General features: G+C 38.9%; 1 protein-coding gene across 1 annotated transcript in view; it reads right to left on the reverse strand.

Moving 5' to 3' along the window:
* ZNF385B (zinc finger protein 385B) overlaps nucleotides 1–7,112 on the reverse strand; it is a 164,271-nt gene extending 157,159 nt beyond the window's left edge. Inside the window, exon 1 of the mRNA XM_039388017.1 lies at nucleotides 7,054–7,112. The gene's annotated coding sequence lies outside the window, so the exon portion shown is untranslated. The remainder of the gene's footprint in view (nucleotides 1–7,053) is intronic.
* Between the last annotated feature and the right edge of the window lie 16,237 nt (nucleotides 7,113–23,349).

Here is a 23,349-nt window from a genome sequence, read left to right on the forward strand (position 1 = left end):
GGAGGCAGGCTCTAGTTTTAATCATTTGAAAAGCACTCACTGATGAAAAATTCAAGATTTACCATGATTCCTTAGGGCAGAACAGCTTGCTTTTTTACAAAACCCAAGTAATAGGCTCTCTAAATTACAAGATCGTATTTTCCCTCTCCTCACAGAGCAGAGTAGTCAAGACAAAAAATGTAAGTCATAAGAACAGCTATCTCCTGAAAAAAAACCCCTGTGTCCTATGCTGTAGAAGTTTGAAGAAAAGCAGAAGACTACAAGAGAAAAAGACTCTCTCTCAAGGTTAGGGCATTTAAATGCTGCAGTGTAGAATCTATCCACAACCTGGGCTCTACCACAGAGCTGTGAGTAATGCTGGGCAAATTGCTTAAATCAATCCTTCCACAATCACTAATTGCATACACCTTTCCTGGAAGCCTAACTCGATAACTGCAAACTCTAGTTGATAGAAGCACTGAATGCTCATGCTGCCATTCAAGACAACAGAAGCTCAGCTGTGAGAACGCACTGCATCGTTCAAAGTGTTGACATACCAGTCCCCACTACTCAAACTGAGCATCTGACATTGCTGAAGACCCATCTCTGCACTGAAGTTTCCCCCTACATGAGGAGAACGCCATTTATTCATGTCATGAAAGTGTTGCAAAGATTATTTTTTTTACTGTTGTTGAAGCATACATTACCTATCCTGTGCACAAAGCCTGATGAGAGTCTTACAAGAAAAAGCAAAACAAAACAAAAATTACTCTTAATTATACACACCAACGAGTTCAGCTATGGTTGTAAAGGCAACACTTTCTGGCATTTCATAATTTTCAAATTCCTAACTTTGCAACTTTTAATGCTGTTTGAGGTCTATAATATGGGTATTCTTGTTTCTCTGATTAACAAGGAACCCAGATGAGCATCAAACACGGTACTGACTATGCACAGGTCCCACAATCTACCAAATATGCATGTCTGGCATAGAGTGCACCTGCATTGCAGATAACAGACCGCACAAGTAGACAAAGGCAGAATCTTTTTCCATAAGCTTTGATGCAGATTTATAAGGGGTTTTCTTAATTGTAACATGTATTAAATAATCTCATTTTAAAAGAAAATTGCAGTGCACCTAGGCACTTATGTGCATTCACAACTTAAAGGCAAAGACTTACCATCCTAATATTATCAGATGGCCAAAGGAAGAAAGACTGTGTAATTTAATTTTTTTTTTGTCATATGCAGTCATGCAAAGAAAGAGACTAGCTACTCCTCTGCTAGCTTTTATTAGCATTTTTATTATAAAATCCTATTAGGATGTTCCTATATCTTCTTTAAAAATCTTGCTGCACAGGGCAGAGTAAAAGCTTTTAGAGTGTTTACTTAATATCTTACACAAACTCATCTTCTCTGGAATACACCTTGGTAATGAGTATCTCCTAATTTTTTTTTTCTGGTTTAGGAAAACAAGGGTTTTTTTAAAGCTCAAAATTATGAGAGATATAAATAAACACTGTAAGGTATAAACTAAATGACATGCAAATCACATGAAACTTTTTTTCCCCCTCCCACTTTAATGCATACTATACTAACAGGGCCTGTCACATCACTGATCCTTAAACTAATTGATCTTTGAAATTATATCAAATTATAATAGGACTAAGGTGTCCTGACAGTCTACTCTATTTAGATGGGATGTACTGAGAATTGTCAAATTAAAACAAAACAGGTTGTGTTATTAAACAGAACCTCCTACCATATGTTTAACTTTCTGGTACCTGCACAAGTATTTATAGAGAGAACAACAGGGCCTACAGCCATAACCATTTATGCTATAAACTCATTAGATCTTACAAGTTCAGTAACGCTGAGAAGTGTTAAAGATTCAGCAGGGGACATCCTCTGCTGGCAATCAGCACTACACCAGCCACCATGAAATAACTCGATTAGGAACCACTCAGTATGAGACCACACTGGTTGTAGAATGGCAGCATATTGGCTGCTGTGATGCACCAAAAGCCTCATAAAACTTAAAAATACCATGGCACAGAAAACAAACAAACAAACAAACAAAACACACACACATACACACACAAAAAAAAAGAAAACAAACAAACAAAAACCCAAACAAAACATCCCCAAAAAACAAAAAAACCAAAAACAAGCAAACAAACAAAACAAAAAAAGAAAAAAAGTTCTTTTTGAAGTCACAATATAATTCAAGTTTCACCTCAAGTTAATTTTACTTTGCTCTCCTGACATCAACACTATCATTTCAGTTACTGTTCTTCAGTGCCTGTAGTAAGTAGTTACATAGTCTTCCTCTATACACAAGACCTACCTCACTCTTAAGGATCACCTTCCCTGCCACGCAGGGGCAAGTAATGGATACTATAACAGAGCACACTGGCTTTAAGTTCTGTGGTTTGTTTTCAAGTGGAGACTTTGTGAGACATCTCTTGGAGTGAATCAGTGTGCTCTAGGAGACAAGATTACCCTACCTCACACGCAGAATGACTGACTTAGCTGCAGGTGTGCACCAAGTTCACCATACTTTCAATACTGGCATGACTGCACTGAACAGTTTGCCAGTAGAAAGCCAAGAGTAATGAAACGCTGTCCAGTTTATTTCAAAATCATAGCACTTTACCAATACCACAACCCATCATCCCGTCACACAGCAAAATCACCAGGGAAAAGCCTAGGAAACTATGAATCAAGATAGTTATGCAGAGCCTGCATTCTGCTGCAGAAGAAAATGCTTTTCACCTGTTTGTAAACTGAAACCTATTTAATGCTATCTCTGTGTTCAAGGCAAACCTGCAACATTTTAAAACCTGTGAAACTTAAACAGAAGGCTATGTAATCAAAACGACTTTAAGTATATAAAGTGAGGAAAGAAGGACTTCAGCTGTCTAAAGCTTCTGCTTGTACTCATATTTAGCTACTGCCCTCTTAAATTCCTTATTCTAAATGTTTGATAACAAAAAAAAAGTTGTTGTCAATAAACAAAATTTTATTGAATAATTTCACTGAGGAATGAAGCATTAACAGTGTTTTCCTAACAGCCTAACTTGCTCACATTCAAATAATTCTCAATAGTGTAAACCACACAGTTCTAACACGCCTAGATGTGTATTTGCACCATCTGTCATTAAAAGATCTGTCTGGCAGTTCAGCAGGAGCAAATTGTTAAGGTACCAATACTGATAAGCAAAGGACTGGGACTGCACTGATATAGTTAGATTGGTTTACAAGGCTTCTATTTTTACAAGCCTTGGAAGATCAGGTTGTCTAATGAATTTTTAACATGTCAGTTAATATGTTTATAGAAAGCAATGTCAACTTTAGCAAATATATAAGAAAAATCACAGTTGCACGCAAAATGTACAGCATGTTAAGACTAAGCTTCACATTTAAGAAATTAAAAAGAATTATTGCAAATGATCTGAGAAAAACAACCACTTAGAAAGGAAATAACAAAAATGTGAAAGTTCATGGGCATGATCCATCACTCTTCAAAATATTAGCTCAACTTCATGAAATGTGATGTATTACAGGACATAAAAAAAAAAGGCTTTATTCATGGCAGAGTAAGACCCTCACCTCCTATCACTAAAAGACACATTATAACAAACCAAATTACCAAATATTTTGTTATTTTTACCAACACAATATTGATGCCATAAATTAAGCAATGCTTACTTAATAATATGTGATTCTAATGAATGTTACTGTATTAGAGTACTAGCTACTGTTTTGCAGCACTTTCTCCAACAACACAGAATGATGTCAAATGACTGCATGGTGCAGATACGATTTTTGTCATAATTACCCTGCTCACTCTGTGCATTACATAAAATCAGAAAACATACTAATTTTGTGAAGAAAAAAAAAATTAAAAAATCCTTAGGACACAAATTTTCAAAATGTCTTAAATGTTTTGCTTTAAAAACACTGGCCTTTGTTAAATAATGAAAACCATAAACTTCCTATTGTAAGATTATGCATGTTTTGTGAAACTGCAGTAAAAAGATAAATTTTACCTTTGAAAAGAACTGTACATTTTACACTTGTGGGCAAAATGACAATAGAAAATAGCCCTTCAACCAACATTTGAGCTGCATCTGTAGTTAGGCAAGCGAGCATGTGGTGCAAATCTAGGAACCTATGCAGCTAGAGGGTTATTACAGTCACACAGGAGAGTGAAGTTCCTGTAATTCCTTCAACTCTCTGCGCATTCATCAGCCTGAGGATAAAAGACGTCGAGTGCATTCTACGGATTTGGGTAAATTTCCCCTTTGTTAGCTGGAATATTATGGCATTTAACATCTGCCTCTACATTCCCTGCATCAGAGGCGATTCAGGATCACATAAGATACAGTATTCACACTTGTATCTTAATGGGTGACATATATTAAGTACCACAATTTTCGAATGTAAGGCAAAAGTTACAGAAACAAAATATTTACCTGATATAAGTTGTCATTCAAGGAATTCCAAAGGGTTTAAAGCATAACACAAAGTGATAGCAGAATTTCAGAAAGCAAGCTATTCAGACTGCAAAGGCATCTTTTCTTCCCATTAACTACAGATGACCTAAGCTTTGCAGAGTATTTCAGTACACTAGAGAGAACCTTGCACTCCACTTCCATACTCAGTTACATCCCAACACAGCCTGATGAATGCTTCAAGATTGGAGACTACCACAGCTGTACCATATGCTTATTTTGAAAGCAATGTGGATGCCCCATTTCATAAATTCTCAAACTCTTAAGAGCAAATATTCTCAAACCACAATCCCTTGTGGTAACCTGAAGAGAAAAAACTGCAACAACTGTAAAGCATCTGTTATGTTTTATGCAGTAATCCTCATTGCTGTTCAAAATCTTAGGACTTCCAGAGCTAATTAACTAACAAGCCTACACTCCCCCAAAAGATTATCTTCCACAAGGCTTTTTCCTGCTTTTATACTGCCTTATCCCTGAGCAACTGTACTCAAGTAGGAAGATACCGTCTCAATTAAAACTTAGCTGAGAAATCCAAACAATTAAAAAAAAAAAAAACAAAAAACATGCAGACAGTGAAAAACAGTTGGTTAAGAGAAATTGGTGCTGACGTATGTTGATCTATTGTGAGAATGTGTGCAGTGCAGAGGGAGCACAGAGGGATGGACAGCTCCCGCTAGTGCAGGAAGAGGCAAAAACAACACAGGATCTTGACACCTGCTAGTTTTTGTTAATACTGCTAAATTTAACCAAGCATCCATTACATAATTAATTAGGGGAAAAAAATATACAAGAACTTGGTAACTTAGTGAAAATATCATGTTAGAGGATTGTTTCCTTCCTAATTTCTTACTTCCTTATGGATTACTAAACCAAACAATTGAAAGAAACATTAGTAATGTGACCAATTTCACAACACTCAGCTTATTTCTGCTTTCAGGGTTCCCACAAGCCTGGCAATTCCCATTCACTGCAAAAGGTGTGAGGTACAGAAAACCCATCTGGCAAGACAGAACACCAGAAAAAAGTTTGCAACTATGGAGGAACGCCTTAGAAACAAAGGAGAAGAAAAACCTCATCCCTCTAAGCCGTCTACTTATCTGGTCAGTTGAAAGGAGTAGCCACATTACTTCTTTGTGAAAGGAGAAGCGGCATAACCCATTCGAACCAATCTAGTGTCAGCTCTGGACTACGCAAAGAGACGCCTTTTTCCCCTTTTCAGAACTGCAATAACAGGGCAGGGGGTGGCTGCATCCACGGCCGAGCACAATGCTGCCGTGAGAGGCAGAAGCTTCAAAAATCATGTTCTCCCTCCATCCACCAGCCTGAGCATCTCACCGGTATCCTGCCATTGCCTCTTGTTCTGGACCTGCAGCAGCAGTGCTTTGTCTACATCTACTTGCAATCACACAGATGTCTCCCCAGTGACTTCAGGTTTTTACACTACTGTTTCACATTACATTTAATTCAGATAAAAAACCATACAGGTTCTTGACAGCAACAGAGGACTTGTTTTGCACCTCATTTTTATACTTTGTCAAAGACATCACTAAAACAGCAGCAGAGAGTATGGGAAATAAAATTATCATCTCCCTCCTCTTATAAGTAGTAGTTAGCTGCAGTTAAATGTTTGTTTTGGAGATTTATTTAAACTTCTGAGCGCTCACAGTGCCACGCTTCTCTAACTTTTCCATTTACAGACTTTTCGACTCAAACATAACAATAAAGACCTAGTGCCAAGCCCACAAGATTTAAAACCCATGAAGAGAGTTCCAAAGTTTATTCAGGAGTCAAAAATAAGAAAAAATAAACACAAGCCTTCACACAGGCATGAATATTCTAACAATTCCTCTGAAACAAGGAAATTTCGTGCCTATAGCCACAGAAAACACAATCTTGGACCTACCCCTCCTTCACGTTTTGAAATAATGTCACCAGGACGCAAACTTTAACATTTTAAGCACGTCATCACCGTCAACGGGCTTGCGATGCCAAGCACTTACACTCACCATGGGTAATTAGCTCATCAAGGATAACTCCTCCATGTAGGTTAATTCCTCCTTTGCTGAAGAAATTTAACTTTGCCGAAGTCCTACGGATTTGTAACACAACGAAGCCGAGCTATGCTCATGCAACTATTTTTCTTAGAAGTCCCTCGGTATGCCAGGAAAGCAGCGCTCCGTCCAGCCTCGGAGCCCGGGAGAAGCAGCCCCGCACCTTTCCCACGTAACACAAATCGTTACGCAAATCCCCCGCGCTGTCGAAGCCCCTGACCTATTTAGAGACGCGCTTTATCCCTTCTGGAAACAGACGAGGCTGCGGAGACGCCGACAAACCCCACCCACCCATCCCGCCCATCCATCCCGCCCGGGCGGGCGGGCACGGCGGGGACCCCGCTACCTGCGGCTCCGACACGGCAAAGTTCGCCCGGCGGCGGGCGCGGAGCGGGCGAGCTGGACCGGGGGCTCCGGCTCAGGCCGCCCGGGCATTCCCGGTGCCGTGACATTGAGCAAGGTCCCCGCCGGCACCTGCCGAGCCGCGGGGCGCCGCCCGCCCTTACCTCGGCTGCCTCCCGGACGGGAGGAAAGAGGGACGCGGCGCGGCACCGGCTGGCGAGCGCCGCAGCCCCGCTCCGGCCGGACCGAGGCGGCCGCGTCTCAGCTCCGCCACCGCCGTCCCGGCCCCTCTCTCCGTCCGTCCGTCCTTGCCCGCGCCCCCGCCCCGCCCGGCACAGGTGGGGCGCGCGCGGGCCGGGGTCGCCCGCGCGGGCGGAGCCTGCGCGCTCGCGCGTGGGGCGGGGCGGGGCCGGCGGCCCGTGCGGGTGTCGGGGCGCGGGGGCGAGAGCGGCTGCGGGAGGGAGCCTCTGCCAGCGGAGCGTGTTTGTTTTCCCTGGGCAAACCCGAGCGCGCTTACCTCAGTGTTTCCCGATCCCTCTGGGACTTCCCGTGCCAGACTTCTGCGTCCCAGAGGCAACAGCTGTCAAAAAACAACCAGCTGGAAAACCACCGCGTCTCCCGCTTTCCTTGCCCCCCTTCGGTTTCTGGTCGTCTGGGGTTTCTCTGTGTTTCCTAAATTTAAACAAACCGCTAGCAGGACTCCCGGCCCTTTGGCTTTGCCAGCCCACCTGTGAGGGCTTCAAAACAATAACCACTACTCGTCAGTTCTGCTTTGTCAACTGTAATAAACTGTATCCCAAACGTAATCATTACACTAGAAGACAGGAGGTTTTAAGAGAAAAATGTTTTTTTTTTCAAAAAGATTTTGAATGTACTTAAGAGAAAAATAGTAATATAAATGGCAGAAACATTAAAATCAATGCAAACTTAAGTATAAATATAGCATTATTATATAAATTATAGCATCAGTCAAATATTTCTCCTGTAGAATGTGATACAAACAGGGGAAATCCTACAGTACTTAATTTGTTATTCCCCTGCAGAAAGGAAAACAAGAACATTTAACACTGGAGAAAAACTTCTTGCTTTACTTTAATTTCAACTTTTGGAGAAGAGCAGTGCTACTTAATACTGTTAAGAATTGCATCATACCTTGTTTACAGTTTTATGTTCAGTAAGTTCTTTTAGAATTCGGGACAGGAAATTTTGAGAGTTTGAATTAATCATCCCATAAAAACATGAATATATCCCGTCTTCCGATGCTTTACCTACCACAAACTTCATGCTCAGAAGAAATATGAACTCTAAGGTATCACTAGGTTTTGTTGAAAGATTTGCTGGTCTTCTACAGAGAGAAAAAGAAGCTGAAAACAGGACACGTTTCTTTTTCCCCCCAAATCCTGAATTTTTCTGAACTTGTAGCAGCAGAATAGATGGCATGGTAGGAAAAATCCACTACTGAAACTGGGAACATTGGACCAATGGTAGAGGATTTTGAATGTACACAACTCTTTCAGTAACTCACCAAGAAACAAAGGAAAAAATTACCCAGGCTGACAGGATTTGGGATCAATCAGACATCAAACTGATTATCTTGAAAAGGAACATCTATGTGTGATTGCTCATTAGCAATATCCAATATTTTCATATTTGATTATCTTTTGTCTATCTTTTAGCACTTTTCAAGACAAACTTGCAGTAAACTAGAACAATGGTATCCAAAATACATTCAGAAATCTCAAAATATCTCTGAGGACTGGAAAAAATAATCAGCTATTTTTCTCTCCATATCCAGCTGTTAAAGTCCTATTGTTAAGAACTAAGAATGTTATATTCAGGCAATATTATTTTCCTATGTAAGCAGCTGTTGTAGTTGCCATAGAGATGTTACTCAATCTCAGATTGAAAGGTGGTCTACAAATGACCATGCACCATATTTGCCACTAAGATGAACATGTTTAAGAACTCCTGTGAATACTATAACATTCTTCAGAACAAATACACATTCTGTTCTGAGTAGGCTCATTAATTACTTTTTACCCCCCAAAAAATTCAGTGAATGCTACCCATCAGCTTCCAACAGAGAGACGTAATGGCAGCTAGATAATTGTATATGGTTTTGAACACTTGATGTCAAAGTATGTCTTGGACCTGCCTTTGAAAAACCTGTTCTCATCAGAAACAATAGCATTTAATCCATAATTGTAAACACTTTTATGATGCATTGCAGTTAAGTCTTCCACTGTGCAACTCCAGCTCCCTATCAAATCCTGTGGTCTAGAAAATGGTGTGGGGGTGAAAGGTGGAAAATTTTAAATGCCTTGTGATCTGTATTATCGAAGTGTCATATTTCATCTCTACCAAATGCTGAAAGCACACTAGCAGTTATGAAATTATAGAATTGTTGTAGAATATCAAAACAACTGTAAAAGTGGTGTGATGTGACCAACAGAAAGACCTTATAAGGAAGTAACAGGTCTGTAAATTCAGAGGAACCTCATGGAAAGCATAGGCTTCTAGTTGCTGCATTTCCACTGAAAATCTGCATAAACCAACACATAAAAGCAGACAGAGGTGGGATCTTACTCTGAGTAAAGTAAGAATATGTAGAGTAGGAAGAAGACATGCTGAGTGTGAATTAGAATTCCATTTTATCATTTCAGTTTTTTCAGAACTTTAAATTTGGCTCCACCTAAACAAACTTAGATGGCTTTAGTTTTCTAAAACATCTGTCACTGAACATAGGTTCAGTGTGACATGAGTTTGTCATTGAAAGAAATAGATCCATGCAGAACAGTGCATGCAAACAAACCTCTTAGTGATGCCTGCAACCCAAAATCAGTTTGGGATGTCCCAAGAGCCGAGAAGTTTTTTCTACCAAAGGGAACCATAATATTACAGCTGGGTGACATTTTGTATCACATTATGAGGAGAGGTCACCACTGGGAGGCCTCAAGAAACCCTCACAGACATGATTCATCCTGCAAGAGACATAGTGCAAGAAATCTAACTCTTTCTCTGTCCCTAGAAAACAAGGAAACTGCTGAGTTCTCCACAATAAACTATTTTTCTAATACATATGGAAGACCTGCCACTAATTTTGAGAAAGTCTTCCTTTATTTGACTGTTGTACTTTTTTGAGAATTAAGGCTCAATAATGTTTTATTATCATCCATTTCAAAAATAAGCTGCCTCTAATTACCACAGGGCATTTGAGGTATGACTATAGGCTTTTTGTTTGTTTGTTTGTAGTCTATACAAAATATGAAATTAGTGTCCTAATGCTCCAAATGTTGATTTGCCTTTTTGGTGATCCCATATGGCCAATAATGCAAGGAATAACAACAAGAATAAATAGTTTCAAGGCATGTTACACAGGTGTCCCTCTGTGGAAATAAACCTAGGTGTTTCCAGTACTCCTTTCACCTGGCTTCTCCAGTAGTACCTATTAAATCTTAGCCTTGTTGAGAAGTGTGTTGGTAAAAGATGTTTCAGAAATTGGGAGACCAGATTTAGACACAGAAACTGCAGGTAGAGTAACTTCAATATTTCCCCTCCATTGAGTACCAATATTTCCTATAATAGGAGATGATTCTAAGTGATTACCTCATCATGTCTTCTTTCCCAGGGTAGTTGGCCCAGATCCTCTAAACTCATATTTGCTTGATTTTAACCGAATAGGGGCAGCCTTCTGTGTTTGCTTTGCACTCTACGCATTCTAAGACACTAACAGCCTTGTCACCGTGAGATGAGAAAAAACTTGAAAGGTGGTTTGGTTTGTTTTTTTTCCCTGAAAATATCCACTCATTTCCATATCTTCAAAATGAAGGCCTGATAAACAGAGTTTTAATAAAACACAGCTTAAAATTAACCGATTACTTACATGCATGGAAAAATGGAGGGAAGTCCCTCTAATAACCGAAGTATGATCTTCCATGCCTGAATTCATGTCCTTGTCCCTAATCAAACTGAGATTTTGATATTTTCTCACAACATTGCTTCCAAAGACTTTGTAAGAGTTTTTCCCACTGGTATGCAGTTCCTTGTTTGTCACCTGTTCAATGTTGGGGGGCTTTTTAAAATAAAGGAGTTCTTTAGAGTCATTTCTGGATCAAGTAATATTTTCTAAGACTTTTGTAACTTCACTGATTTTCTTACTCAGCTTAAAATTCACAGCTGTATGCACGTCTTGAGTTGAGGTTCCTCTAAGGGAATCTGACATTTTATAACCAGATATCTTATATGCCTGTACATTTTCTAGCTTCCCTGTTACTGCCTCTGGGGAAACAATCCCAGATTAAGCAGATCTCCATCTGCTTCCCATGTAGAAACAGACAAAGGAGCTACTTAGCCACCCTGCTATTTGCTAACCAATCTATCTTTATTTTTTAAAGTAGGGCAATGATTGATTTTTTTGTTCTTTTTTTTTTTTAACTTGCATCTATATTTGATGGAGTTCTTGTTACTTGAGATGCTTTTTGCAATTTGCTATTAACTCTTTACTGCTCTTTATTTTTTTTCCATAAATTTCCAGTTTCGTAGAGTTTTTACAGTGTGTCTAACTGTCCCACTTGTCTTATTAATGGCTCAAAGTTACCCCTTTTTTAAAGTTGTGTCTGCTAGCTATAGCTAGAATGCTCGGTATCAGATGGGGAGGGTGCCTGCACATTATCTGACTTATTTCAAATTATTTGATAAGTTCTTTTTATGAATACACTTTATGAGCTGTCTGCCAACCATTCACTCTTACATAACTATGCTATTTGTACTGTGTGACGGGTCCATGATAGCATTTCCATTTCCTGATTGCATGTTGAGGAAAATTACATGGATTTAAACTTTAGGCTGTTTGGCACAAGGAAGTCTCTTTATTATCTGTCTACATCATGCTCAAAAAACCACATCTCTAAGTCATGATTAGAGTTGTATGTGCACCTTCAATATAAATAACAAATAGATTAATCAGATACACATATGAATGCTTCTTCCCAAATTTGCTGTTATTTATATACTCACAGTTATTTTCAAAAATATTTGTGAACATGTTTGTTTTATCCTAAGTAAAAAAAAAGTTAAAAGTTGCAGTCAGCAATAAATATTTTGGGTTTATGAAATTATTGTTGCCTGTATTTCATTACTTTCTCAGCTATGTCAAATGTTTTTATTTTTTTCAGGATGTTCTTGCTTCTGAGAAACTGAAGCAGAAAAAGTGATCTAAAGAAAAACATATGACATCTTTCCAAGCACTTGAAAACTGCTAAACCCTTCCTTTCAGTCACAATCTGTTCTAAGAATGAGAGCTCACTGGTACATATTAAGACTGCTCATTTTTATCCTGTCCCTTGAGAATATCAGCTTCACAGATAACATGGAGGACTATTTCTCTGTATAACTAATTTACTGTGGATACTGGAAACACTAGAGATTTTGTAATTTAGAAGATAAATAATTCAAAAACAGACTGGGAAAATCTTTGCAAAAGAGTGTAAGATTTTTAAAATTCTATTTCAGTCCAAGGAATAAGATAATTCCTAGATAGGAAAGAACAATCAGGTAGAGAAAGCATGTTAGTAAAATAGAACCTAAGAAGTTGAAAACTGGCAGAGAGAACATCTGAAAACCTCCTGGTAAAGTACCCAGGTAGGCTAGCCAGATGGCATGCTATTTGTTTTCACTACTTCATTTAACATAGAAACAAACTGTTCTTCAGCTGAAAACCAAAACCAATTAGAATATTTCCTTCCCTCAGTGTTCCTAAACCAGAATCCATTAAAAATCACCAGGGTTTTCCAGGTAAGAACTATGCAGTATCTTTTCTGCAGTACAGGTGAAAAGTCAATCACCTCCTGAGTTCTCATCTGTTTTTAAAAATAATACTACCTGCATAGCATAAGAGATGAAGAACTGTGAAAAGGGTAGTATAAGGCATTTGAACTATTGAATTTGTTATTTGGTGTCACTGAGTAAAAAGGATGATGTGTCACATATGCTTATATATTGAAAATTTTTCTATTAATATAAAAATAGTGCAACTAACTACGATTCCATGAAAATCTGATTTGAAAAGATCATTCTTTGTCTAAGGATGGTCTCTTCTCCAAGGGATTTATCACTTCAAGGAGAGGCAAGAAGCCAAGCATATGCAGCATAATTTTGCCACTTTTTCCCAATAGGAAACCATGAAATACAAAATCCAATACAAGTGCTAGTGGTTTAGAGCATATGGGAAACTAGTAATCTGCTGTCTTGGGTTGTGGATTGAAAAAGGTACCAAGGATAAGCATAATCTTTTATTTTTCACATAGCCAGAGCTTACCTTGTAAAAGTTAGTGTGGAGTAAAACAAGAAGGATGTAGGTGGAAGACAGACTTTTCTTTACAAGAGCCTCAGGACCTGCTCTGGAAAATGAGAATAAAAGAAAGTATTACAAAAATGCATTGTGTCCTTGATTGCAAGTATTTGAATGAATGCTATTCAGTGTGAAATCTCAATGCATCATCCAGAATCATAAAATAAATAATAGTGCTTCTAATTAATCCCCAAGGGGAATTACTCCAGTGACAGCAGAATAGGATTTGATTCCAGCTGCAGCTCTCCCTTAAACAAGTGCAGATTTGGCAACACAGGTGACACTACTTAGCTACTTCACTGAGCTGGTACAGCATGCCATAAAACTCTATGTACGGAAGCAGACACATCCATTAGATGCTTTATGCTGGTATTGCAGCATATTCCAGTATAGGAAGGCGGTACCAGAGCATTTCTATACCAGGATATATGTGTACACATCAGCTTTACTGGTACAAAGATCCAAACTAAGAGTTTGTGCTAGCATTACCTGTGTTATTGCACGTGGTGCACCATACTATCCTTTCTGAAAATTTACAAGTAATTGGCTACTGGCTGGTTGGTTCAGTTTTTTCCCCCCACCAGCAAACAGACAGCATATCAAGACTTCTCTCTCATGTAGAACTTTTCCATATTAAAGCTTCTTTTTTTCCCCCCTTTCCTTTTTTTATCGAAAGATAGCTCTTGCAGAAAAATACAGGACAAAATGCAAACCAACTTAAATAGTTACATCCATACAAAATCCAAATGGAGACCAGTTCTAAGAATATTTAAAGGACAAGCTGCAGCTGTGCTTGTTTAATTTCAGCAGAAATGTGAGAAATTGCATCAATAGGGTGGATGCCTCTTGACACACTGAATGAGTCATATGAATCAGTCTACAGGGCACAGTAATTGGACACCTCCAAGAGCAGCCTTGTGCCATAGAGAAAGTTTCTCTTTCTGTGCACAGAAAGAGAAACAAAATATGAACAAGAATTAGATTATTCTGATTTCTTACTTTCATGGGGGTTTTATACTGCATTCATTTAAGTGGCAGAAAGTTAATTCTGCTTAACTAGTAGGAGGGATCGATATATTATGTGGGTGTACCATTTGTAAAATACACAGGGATTTCATGCATAGTGTTGAGACTGAGTTGTTCTATTGGTTAAAGAGTGATATTGTGATTACTGAATTTTAGTTGGCCAATAACACAGTAAAGTAACTTTGGGAAACTTAAGATGTCTTACTCATTTTAAAGATTAATTTTAATATGCAGCTTTGTAATTACATTATATACTTTAAAGACCTAACACAATGTATAATTAAATCGCTGCTTATTAAACATACAACCCCACAGTCTTACAAAATTACAGCCCTAGAATTACCATATTTTCCACTAAGGTCCACAACAATTTTTAAACATTTATTCTTTCCTTAGATTATACGGATGGATCCTGTAGTAGGAGATAATTAGAAATTATATCAACATTTCAATTCTATACCTGATTTTCTTGGGGTTTATAACTCAACTGAAAAAATAGTTCTTTTTTTTTCCAGCACATTTTCATTCATTCATTTACTCGCTCATTCTGTAGAAAAAAGACAGCAATAGATGCAGCTTAATTATATACTAAACAGACCAAAACCTGCTTCCATATGATTACACAGTCCCAGAAAAAGAACAGTCACTAAAATAGTATCCACCAAACCAAACTGCATCTGGTGTAACCACAGAAAAGCCAATCAAGCCTCATGTGCAATGTAAAATGTGCACTACTGTGAGATCTGCCTTCTCTCTCAGAGGAGGCTTAGCATGGCCAGAAAAAGCATAGCTTCAGCACTGTCAAAAGAGAAAGCAGAATGGGAAGCTCTCAAATCTCAGAAGAAAATTGCTTAGGCTACAGTTGAAAAAAAAGGTGTACATTTTTAATCCTGTACTGGTGGGTTTCTTACCGTGCCAAGCCCCTCACAGAGCAACAGCTTCTTCAGAGCAGAGGGAAGGTGGTCTCTGTGAGACCCTTCCCATAACTTAGTCAGACATGGGGCTGAGCCAGGATCTCTGCAGGGCAGACAGGCTGGAGGCACTCTTTATAAGCTGTGCCAGGCACTGTGCTTCCTCAGCACTAGTGAAAAATATATCAGGATATTTCTACTTCATGAAGCCTCTGTTTGCTGTAGAACAAGTTTCTCTCCTGGGTGTTGTGAGTACCAGTAACAGGCTGTAGGGAAGTACAACAGCAGTCCCAGGGATAACAATAAGGTAGAGGGATCTCTGTGGGCTTTTTAAGGTCTACTGTAGGTTTTAGAGGATGTGCACATTTTGGTACCAGATTTACTACCTGTGCCAGAAAGGGGAAGGAAATTCCCCCTGAGCTCCTACTGTGTCCATTTGATAGAAGCTCCAAGGGGAACACTAATGAGTATTCTGCACTCCACATAGATAATAGAATGCTTCAGTGTGCAGATGCATATTTATCTATGAAACAACAAATGCAGTTTATATATTAGAGAGCTTTTATCAAAGTTGGGCCACTCTGTAATTATGCTGAGAAATGAATTGGATGCAATTTGAATGATTTAACCTAAATGAGCTATTAACCTACAGGATCTTTCACCAAATGATTCATGTGCATTCAGTCTTTGCCTTTTCCCCTCTCACTTCATTATAAAGGTGAAATGAATGACTAAGTTGATCAGGACATCAGCAATCATGGCTGCAGCAGCATTCAGCAGAAACGAAAACAACCTTCCTTACAGTAAACTATGCACGTATATCAAAACAGTAGGATTTATTTTTTTTTTTTTACATTTGCACAGCATGGGCAAATAAAAAAGAATCAAGGCACTGGGTAGTTTCACTTTTTTGTAACAAGAAATCCCTATTGGAAAGAACCATAGAAACAAATGAATTAATTCTGGGATCAGTCTGAGAGGAAGACTAAGTGATGCACTGCTCAGATCTACACCTACACAAAGTCCCTATCTCTCACAATTTTTAGCTCATTAAGGACAAATTTTCAAATTTTTTCCCAGTAGGCACAGGAAATCACCTCTTTTGAAAATATGTGACAGTCTGGCAACTGCATGGCAGAGACAGGTTGTTGTGTCTCAGCAAAGGAAATGACATATGACATTACTGCCTCCACTGCCAACCATCAACCCACAAAACCGTACAATGTCCACCAATTCCCTTTGGAGCTTAAAATCTTCAGGACAGCAACTGCAGTGGGAAGATGGACTCCTCCTAGGAACCTGCATTCATTCTCTCTTTGCAGTACAATGAGGAACACTAAATGGGGAAAAACAAAAAAATTCTCAAGAACTCTCTGCAGCTTTGTCACTTGCTGCTTACAGATCTGCACAGAAAAGAGAGCAAGGAATATGTAGAAGAAATTGGGAAGATGCAGCCAACCCTGGCTGTCTAGCTTTAAGCTCCTCTGGCATAGACTGAGTGCTTGAAAAGCATTTGTGTAACCCAAAGAGAGCCCATTGTATGCAGTGTTGTCTACAATATGGGAGTTTATAGCCCAGGAGATGGTTTCCTGTGCCTGTATGAGCTTGTGTCAGTCTCCCCGGGGGCTCCCACACTGCTCTCCCTCCCAGCAGTCTGCTTCCATAAGCTGCCAGTCCCCTCAACCTGCCATCAGCTTCATCTGGCTGGAGGGCCCAGAGAAGGGCAGAGAGCAGGCAAAGGGGATGTGGCAGTGCTGTCCTCAGCCTTGCTCTCAAGCCTTTTTGCATGTAACATTCTCCCTGTGCTGCATGCCAGGCTGCTGCATCTCTGTGTCTGTGGTAACACGTGGCCTGACAGTGGATTAATAAATCCAGAGGGAGTAATGTTGTCTTCACACTTCCTCCTGCTCTTATCACCTGCTGTAGCAAGTCAGGGACACAGCAGCTCTGTACTGTCAACTTGTGATTGAACTAAACAGTTCAAGGGATTAAGATAGTTTTCACTAAGAAAAATATTTTAGTTCACTACCTTTTTTTGGTCCTTGGTATGAAACAAATTAAGCTGTTCTTGAAGTAGTTTCAAACAAAGCTGCTCAACCACCTGGACTCACAACAAGGGAGAGGATTTTTCACACCCAGTCTCTTTATCTTAATCATTTAAATACCTTTCCTTTTAAATACCTTTTTAAATGATTTTGAACTAAAGTCCTTGAATTACCCCATTGAAAAGGTTTTCATCTTTTCTTCAACAATTTAATCCTTTAATTCAAGTAGTCAATTGTATATCAAAGGTCTTTAGGGAAATTACTGACCTAATTTTTAGTTAAATGATAGATATTCAGTAAAAAGTAAAAGTAATAACTTAAATGCAATTAGAATTATAGCAACCATGAGAAGATATAGGAGGGAACCTACTTGGAATAATCTGATTCTTCTGGACTTTCAAAAAGCCTTTAGTAAGCCTTTCTGCACAACAGGCTATTAAGGAAATCAGCCAGTTGTGAGGTAAGAGATCAGTGATTTGAGACATGGTGCTAGAATATAAAGCTTACAAAGACATGGTTGATACTCTGTATGGCAATAGATTAACAGTGAAACAGTCCAAAACTCACATTCTAACGTCATATAGTACAGCGAGCTATCGTTCAGCTTACTTGCAACAAAAGTGACAGGAAACTAAAGAACTTGAATTGGTTGAAAGCACAACACACTGACAGCTGAAAGTCTTTGTTGACAAGAACATGGTAATTGGCGTTAGATGAAATCTTGTAAATTATTCATACAAGTTTCATCTGCTAGTTGTGGAAGAAGGACCAGTGCATCACTGTGAACAGCTCAGTCACCCTGATCACCATTCAGTGGCTGTCAAGAAGCAAACATAAAGACTGGTCCACAGCATATGGAAAAGCAAAAAAAAAAAAAAAAAACCACTATAACAAAACAGAAAATACAATGTCAGTTTGAAAATTAGTGGTATGGTCCCATCAACTGGGATGCTGTGTTTGATGGCCCCAGAGAACAGCAAAGAATCACAGAGACAGTGTGAGAGAGAAAGGCAATAAATATGATTATAGGCTGTGTAGGCTTTTCTTCTGAAGTGAAACTCTAAAGAAGTGTTTACAGAAGAGATGAATAGAAAAGCACTTAGTCCTGGACATGGGCAATAATGAATTTTACATGGAAGAAAAAATGAGCACTTCTTATTCTATTTTGTAACAGGAGAGACATTCAGTGAAAATGAAAACAACACATTTAAAACATATAACAGCCTTTTTTCTTTTAATGTTGTAGACAATTCCACAACAGTAGTCTGTAAGATTTGTGACATCTTCTTCTGAAACACTGACTGATAAGGAACTAAATATTTCACATACAATTCAAAACAATCTGGGGGAGCAGAAAGCTTTAATAAGAAAATAACAGGGGCCTCCTAGAGATATAAGGCTTCCCCCTCCCCCTTTAAACTCTTTTCTGTTCATTGATCGAAGTGGTGGTTGCAGTCTGGATCCATCAAGGCGGTGGTGGAAGCCTTGGGTGGTGAGAATTTTTGTGTAACCCAGGAAAATGGTCTTCACAGAAAAAGGAGGGACTGGACTTACTAGGAACAAGGTATAACAGTAAGTTAAAACCAACACTAGGGTTAAAGTGCAAAGTAAAGCTGTCATTCAAAATGAGAATTTCAGAGACTGTTGACAACTGCCATGCAACTAACCTTGAGACTCACTCTCACACAACTAATACATGATATACAGATCATGAAAACAATGGGTCTTCATGCTATATTTTCTTTATAAACTACAGTGAAACTGCAGTTAAGGAAATAAAGCCTTCCTATAAATACTGTGAAACAAAGAAAGGTTTTGATTATATATACAAGCAAAATGAGGCAGACCTTGAGTCTTGGGTAGAAATCCTGTGCACTAAATCCAGTCAGTGCTCCGTACCACACACTGGTAATCACAGACACACTGACCACAGGACGCTCCACCCATCTTCCTGGCATCCCAAGGCAAAGCCTCATCTTGACATGCATACTGTTCTAGTGAAGCTTCAGCTTCAATTACTGCATTCAATTCTACTGGAAAGTAGAATTGCATGTGTATAAAACCTCAGAACGTGACACCAAAATATACACTAGCAATGCTGGTATTTGCAATCCCACCTTTTGAAGTGCTTGTCATGAGGTAGTATCAATAAAAAGGCATTTTTCCACTTCGGTGGCATTATATCACACCATATATAGCACATAATCTCAGTTATTTTACCACACACTGTTTTTTCTCTCAGCCAGATTTCACATCATCAAGACTTCGAATATTTTGTACTGTTAACAGTGTATAGAGGAAAAAATAATTTTTGGGAGCTATTCAGATAGCATATTAATAAAGGTCACTACAGAGTATAAATAGCTGAAATTTATTCCAATGAACTATATTAATTCACAAATACAACTAATCTTAAACTCTTGCTTAACAAGACAATGAAAATAGAAGACTGCATGCAAGTATAAGTGTGTGTTTATACATATGTGGAAAACTGAAATGCACTTCTCCAGCACATCTGCACCTAAAAATAGAGAGCTAAAAATGAAATGGGAGGAAAGAATTACTTTGCAAAATGAACCAAACAAACCTACTCTGCGTGCATGGGGATGAACTTATCCTGAGGCTCCTTCTGCAAAGAGCATGTCCTTCCCTGCCATGGATGTAGCAAGGAGGTTGTTCTCACAGTTCCTCTTCACAGCCATAATCATAAAATGCACATAATCTGCACAAAATGATGCCTGCAAAGCACTTGTGGATGACATCTCAAAGAATTCCCAGTTCAAACAGGTACAGTGATCAAAACAGCCTGATGCACCATCTCTCTTCTACAAAGAGGTATAACAAGGTTTTTTTCTGTGCAGAGAAGAGAGGACAGGAAGGAACAGAGCTGCAAAGGGACTTTTCCCCCCCCAAAATGTGTATTTCCAGTTTCTCATTTCAATCACTGATCAAGTAAGTCACCTGGCTTCAATTTTTTCTTAAGCATTTTTGTGTCCTATCTCTGGTGAGTCATAACAAAGTGTACAGCAGAAGAAGCAGCAGACTTTGTGAATCTAATCAAAGAACCAGAGCCTACGGAAACAGATATCCAACCTCAAGGCCTGAACAAAGGAAGCATATTCATTAAGAGTGTGCATTCCCTTCCAGGTAGTCATCACTTAAGTATTCCTTCCTCATGGGAGGCCACAAAGGCTGTCTGCACCACCAGCATAATATGATCTAATATAATCAACTTTCCAATTGGTTATTTCAGTCCCCAAATTAACACAACGTTCTGTTCACCATAACTGTCCCCTGAAGTCTGTTAATACAGGTCAACAAAGGAGACCTAGAAAAGGTCACATGAAACCTGTCGGTTACTTAAGCCTGCTTCTCAAAGTGTGTATATACACACCAGAATTAGGGCATGAGATGCCATTTTTAAAAGGGAACAGAAATAGGAAGCAGAAGAAGGTGGCCATCTTTTCCTTTAGGAGGGACACACGGGAGATGAGAAGGGGAGGACAGTTTGAGAGAGTTCTGTTGGCATGCATTCCCTTGAAAAAGTTTTACGGTCCTAGTAGTGGTGGTAAGAAAGGGTATTTTGCTGCTTCTCATTAAGACTGAAGCAGCAAAATAAAAGGCTGCTGTCAGTCATCTGTCACTGGAATCTTTCTTCCTTCAACACCACTGGCCTACATTATTTTTCCAGGGGAACTTCCACATTGACTATTTGGGCATTTCTCATTGTGTCTCTAGTTTACAAAATGAAAAACTGGGACACTTCACAGTTTCACATAAAGACATTCACACATAACTGAAAATCAGGAAGAAGACTGAGGAGGAAAGGAAGAAAGTATTTGCAAAAGCTAACCTTGGTATAATGAAGCTATTCCCTCTGGGCTCTCTTTATAGCCAAGAGAGGCTCTTTTAGTTCATTGTATGCTGCAGGTTTTCTTTGCTTATGACCCACAAAGCATCCATAGCAGGTTAGACACACAGGGTTCAAGCCAGCCATTGTATGCAGGAACAGCTGATCAGACCTACAGTTTACCTTGCTTGAAATAAGGTGAGCAATGATCACCAAAATGGACATCAATATAACACACCCAGCTCTGAACTTGTGCAATGACGGGTGAAGGGGACGGGACAGGAAGATGCATCTCTCTCCTCATAGCCTTGCCCAGCTGTAGGTGATGGATAAACTGGCTGAGCAGGGCACATCTCTCTCCATGAGCATCTTTACGGTCAAAAGACTCAGGCTGATTATGTAGTAAGAAGATACCAACTCTTGGTATTCCCTACAGGCACACAGAGGCCCATGGGATCCAACTCTGTGCTGTATGCTGAACCCTCTTTACCTTTTCTGTTGTTAATAGTACCACTGTGGCTCCTCTGAGGGCACATTGGCATACACGAGATCTCCTTATCTAAATTCAGAAACCTGTAAAACTCCACCAAGGCTTCTTCCTAGCAAAGGCAGTACAAAATAAAGGCAATCAGAAAGAAATGTTAACAAATCTAAGACTGATTAACCTCATTAAATTTGCAATTTTCCTGTAACTCATTATTCCAAGGTAGGAAGAAGGCAAGCAGCATGCTGCACGCTTGTTCTTTATTGTAGGTATGCACATTGTTCCTTCAGCCAAGCTATCCTTTAAAGATTATTTTTGATGCATTATGCAAGTGATATATAGTAAATTTTTGATGTATTTTTGACATTATACTTTTCTAAATGGTTAACACCACATGTGATAAACAATGAAGTTCAGAAGTGCCAGAGAAAAAAAAAGAAAAACCTGTAACTAGAGCAGGACAAAAAAAAGATTAATGAGACTAAGAGTACTGAGCAGAATAAATACAGGCAATATAGGAGCAGCATCTCTAAGCGACTATATGAACCATCTTACTCTTCTTCTCCCTTTTAAATCAATGAGTATCTCTCCAATTATCTAAAGTATTACCGCAGGGCAAAAAAAAGGGTGCTGAAAATTTCCAGTCTTTATGGGATGGAATGAGCTTATCCATGGAGACTTGAAAATAAAAGGAATCTTCTTCAAGTTATACCAAGTTTTAGGTAAGGTAGTACCAAAGGAATTTTTACACAGCTTTTTATTATAGAAAAATCCTAGAATCTGACATTTCACAAGAGATTTCACAGCTGTGACTGAGGCATAAAGTACCTCCAAAAGCAATAGGTAAGGAACTGGAAAAAAAGCCACGGGACCTCCAATTTTAAAGGGAGAACGCACATTTTGGTTAAGTAACTAAGGAGCAATACCAGTGACCAAGTTAAATACAACCAGCATTGCACTACACCCCTGTGCCAGCAGCCCCCTGTGAGAACAGCCTTCACCACACCTCCTTACCTGTCACGGGCACCCGACGCTGAAGACAAATTCTCTCATTTCCTGGAGCTTGGCATCCTCTTCCACATCCTTGCTCTTTCCGCCCCCACCATCTTCTTAAGAAATGTTGCACCTTATTTTCTCCCACAAGAAAGATTTTTGGGCCCATTTTATTTCACAAAATAATGGAAAAAGGGAAGTCGAAATGGACATAGCTTGAACAGTCAAAATGTGACAGTTAATTTTCTTAATGGACTTGTCTGTTTTACGGGCTAACAAAACATTTTCCCCAACAACACTAAGGTTTTAAGTTGCACCCTCTCCCTTTGTTTTTTTTTTTTTTGAGTTAGAAGAAAAAGTTTGATGACATTCATGAGTAGACAAGAAAATCTCAGCTAAATTACAGCTTGAGGAAAACATAAAAAAAGCAGAACATCTTTGAACTGACCTCGTTTTTCCAGTATATAAAGTAATACTTCGCTCATGACACTTTTAACCTACCAATTCATGTCTTATGTAGTTTTAATTAAAATACCCCTTTATTCTGCATTATGACTTCGTCATTCCTTAAAAAATTATTTTGACAAATTCAAAACAGCTTTAAAAAACATACTAAATCTAACTGAAAGTAAATTGAAGGACAAGTCTTCCTGCTCTCTGTATGTTATTAAAGTAAGGGGAGTGAATTCTCTGCTCACATAACTGCTTTAGAGAAAATTAGCCTTATGCTTTCCTCAACAGTGAAAGATAAAGCAGTTTAAGAATGGTGAATGAAGACAAGCTATTGTCTTCTTTTAAATTC

The sequence above is a fragment of the Pipra filicauda genome, unplaced genomic scaffold (assembly GCF_003945595.2).
Source record: "Pipra filicauda isolate LSUMZ 115617 unplaced genomic scaffold, ASM394559v2 scaffold5_size6683894_pilon, whole genome shotgun sequence".
In the NCBI taxonomy this organism is placed as follows: Eukaryota; Metazoa; Chordata; class Aves; order Passeriformes; family Pipridae; genus Pipra; species Pipra filicauda.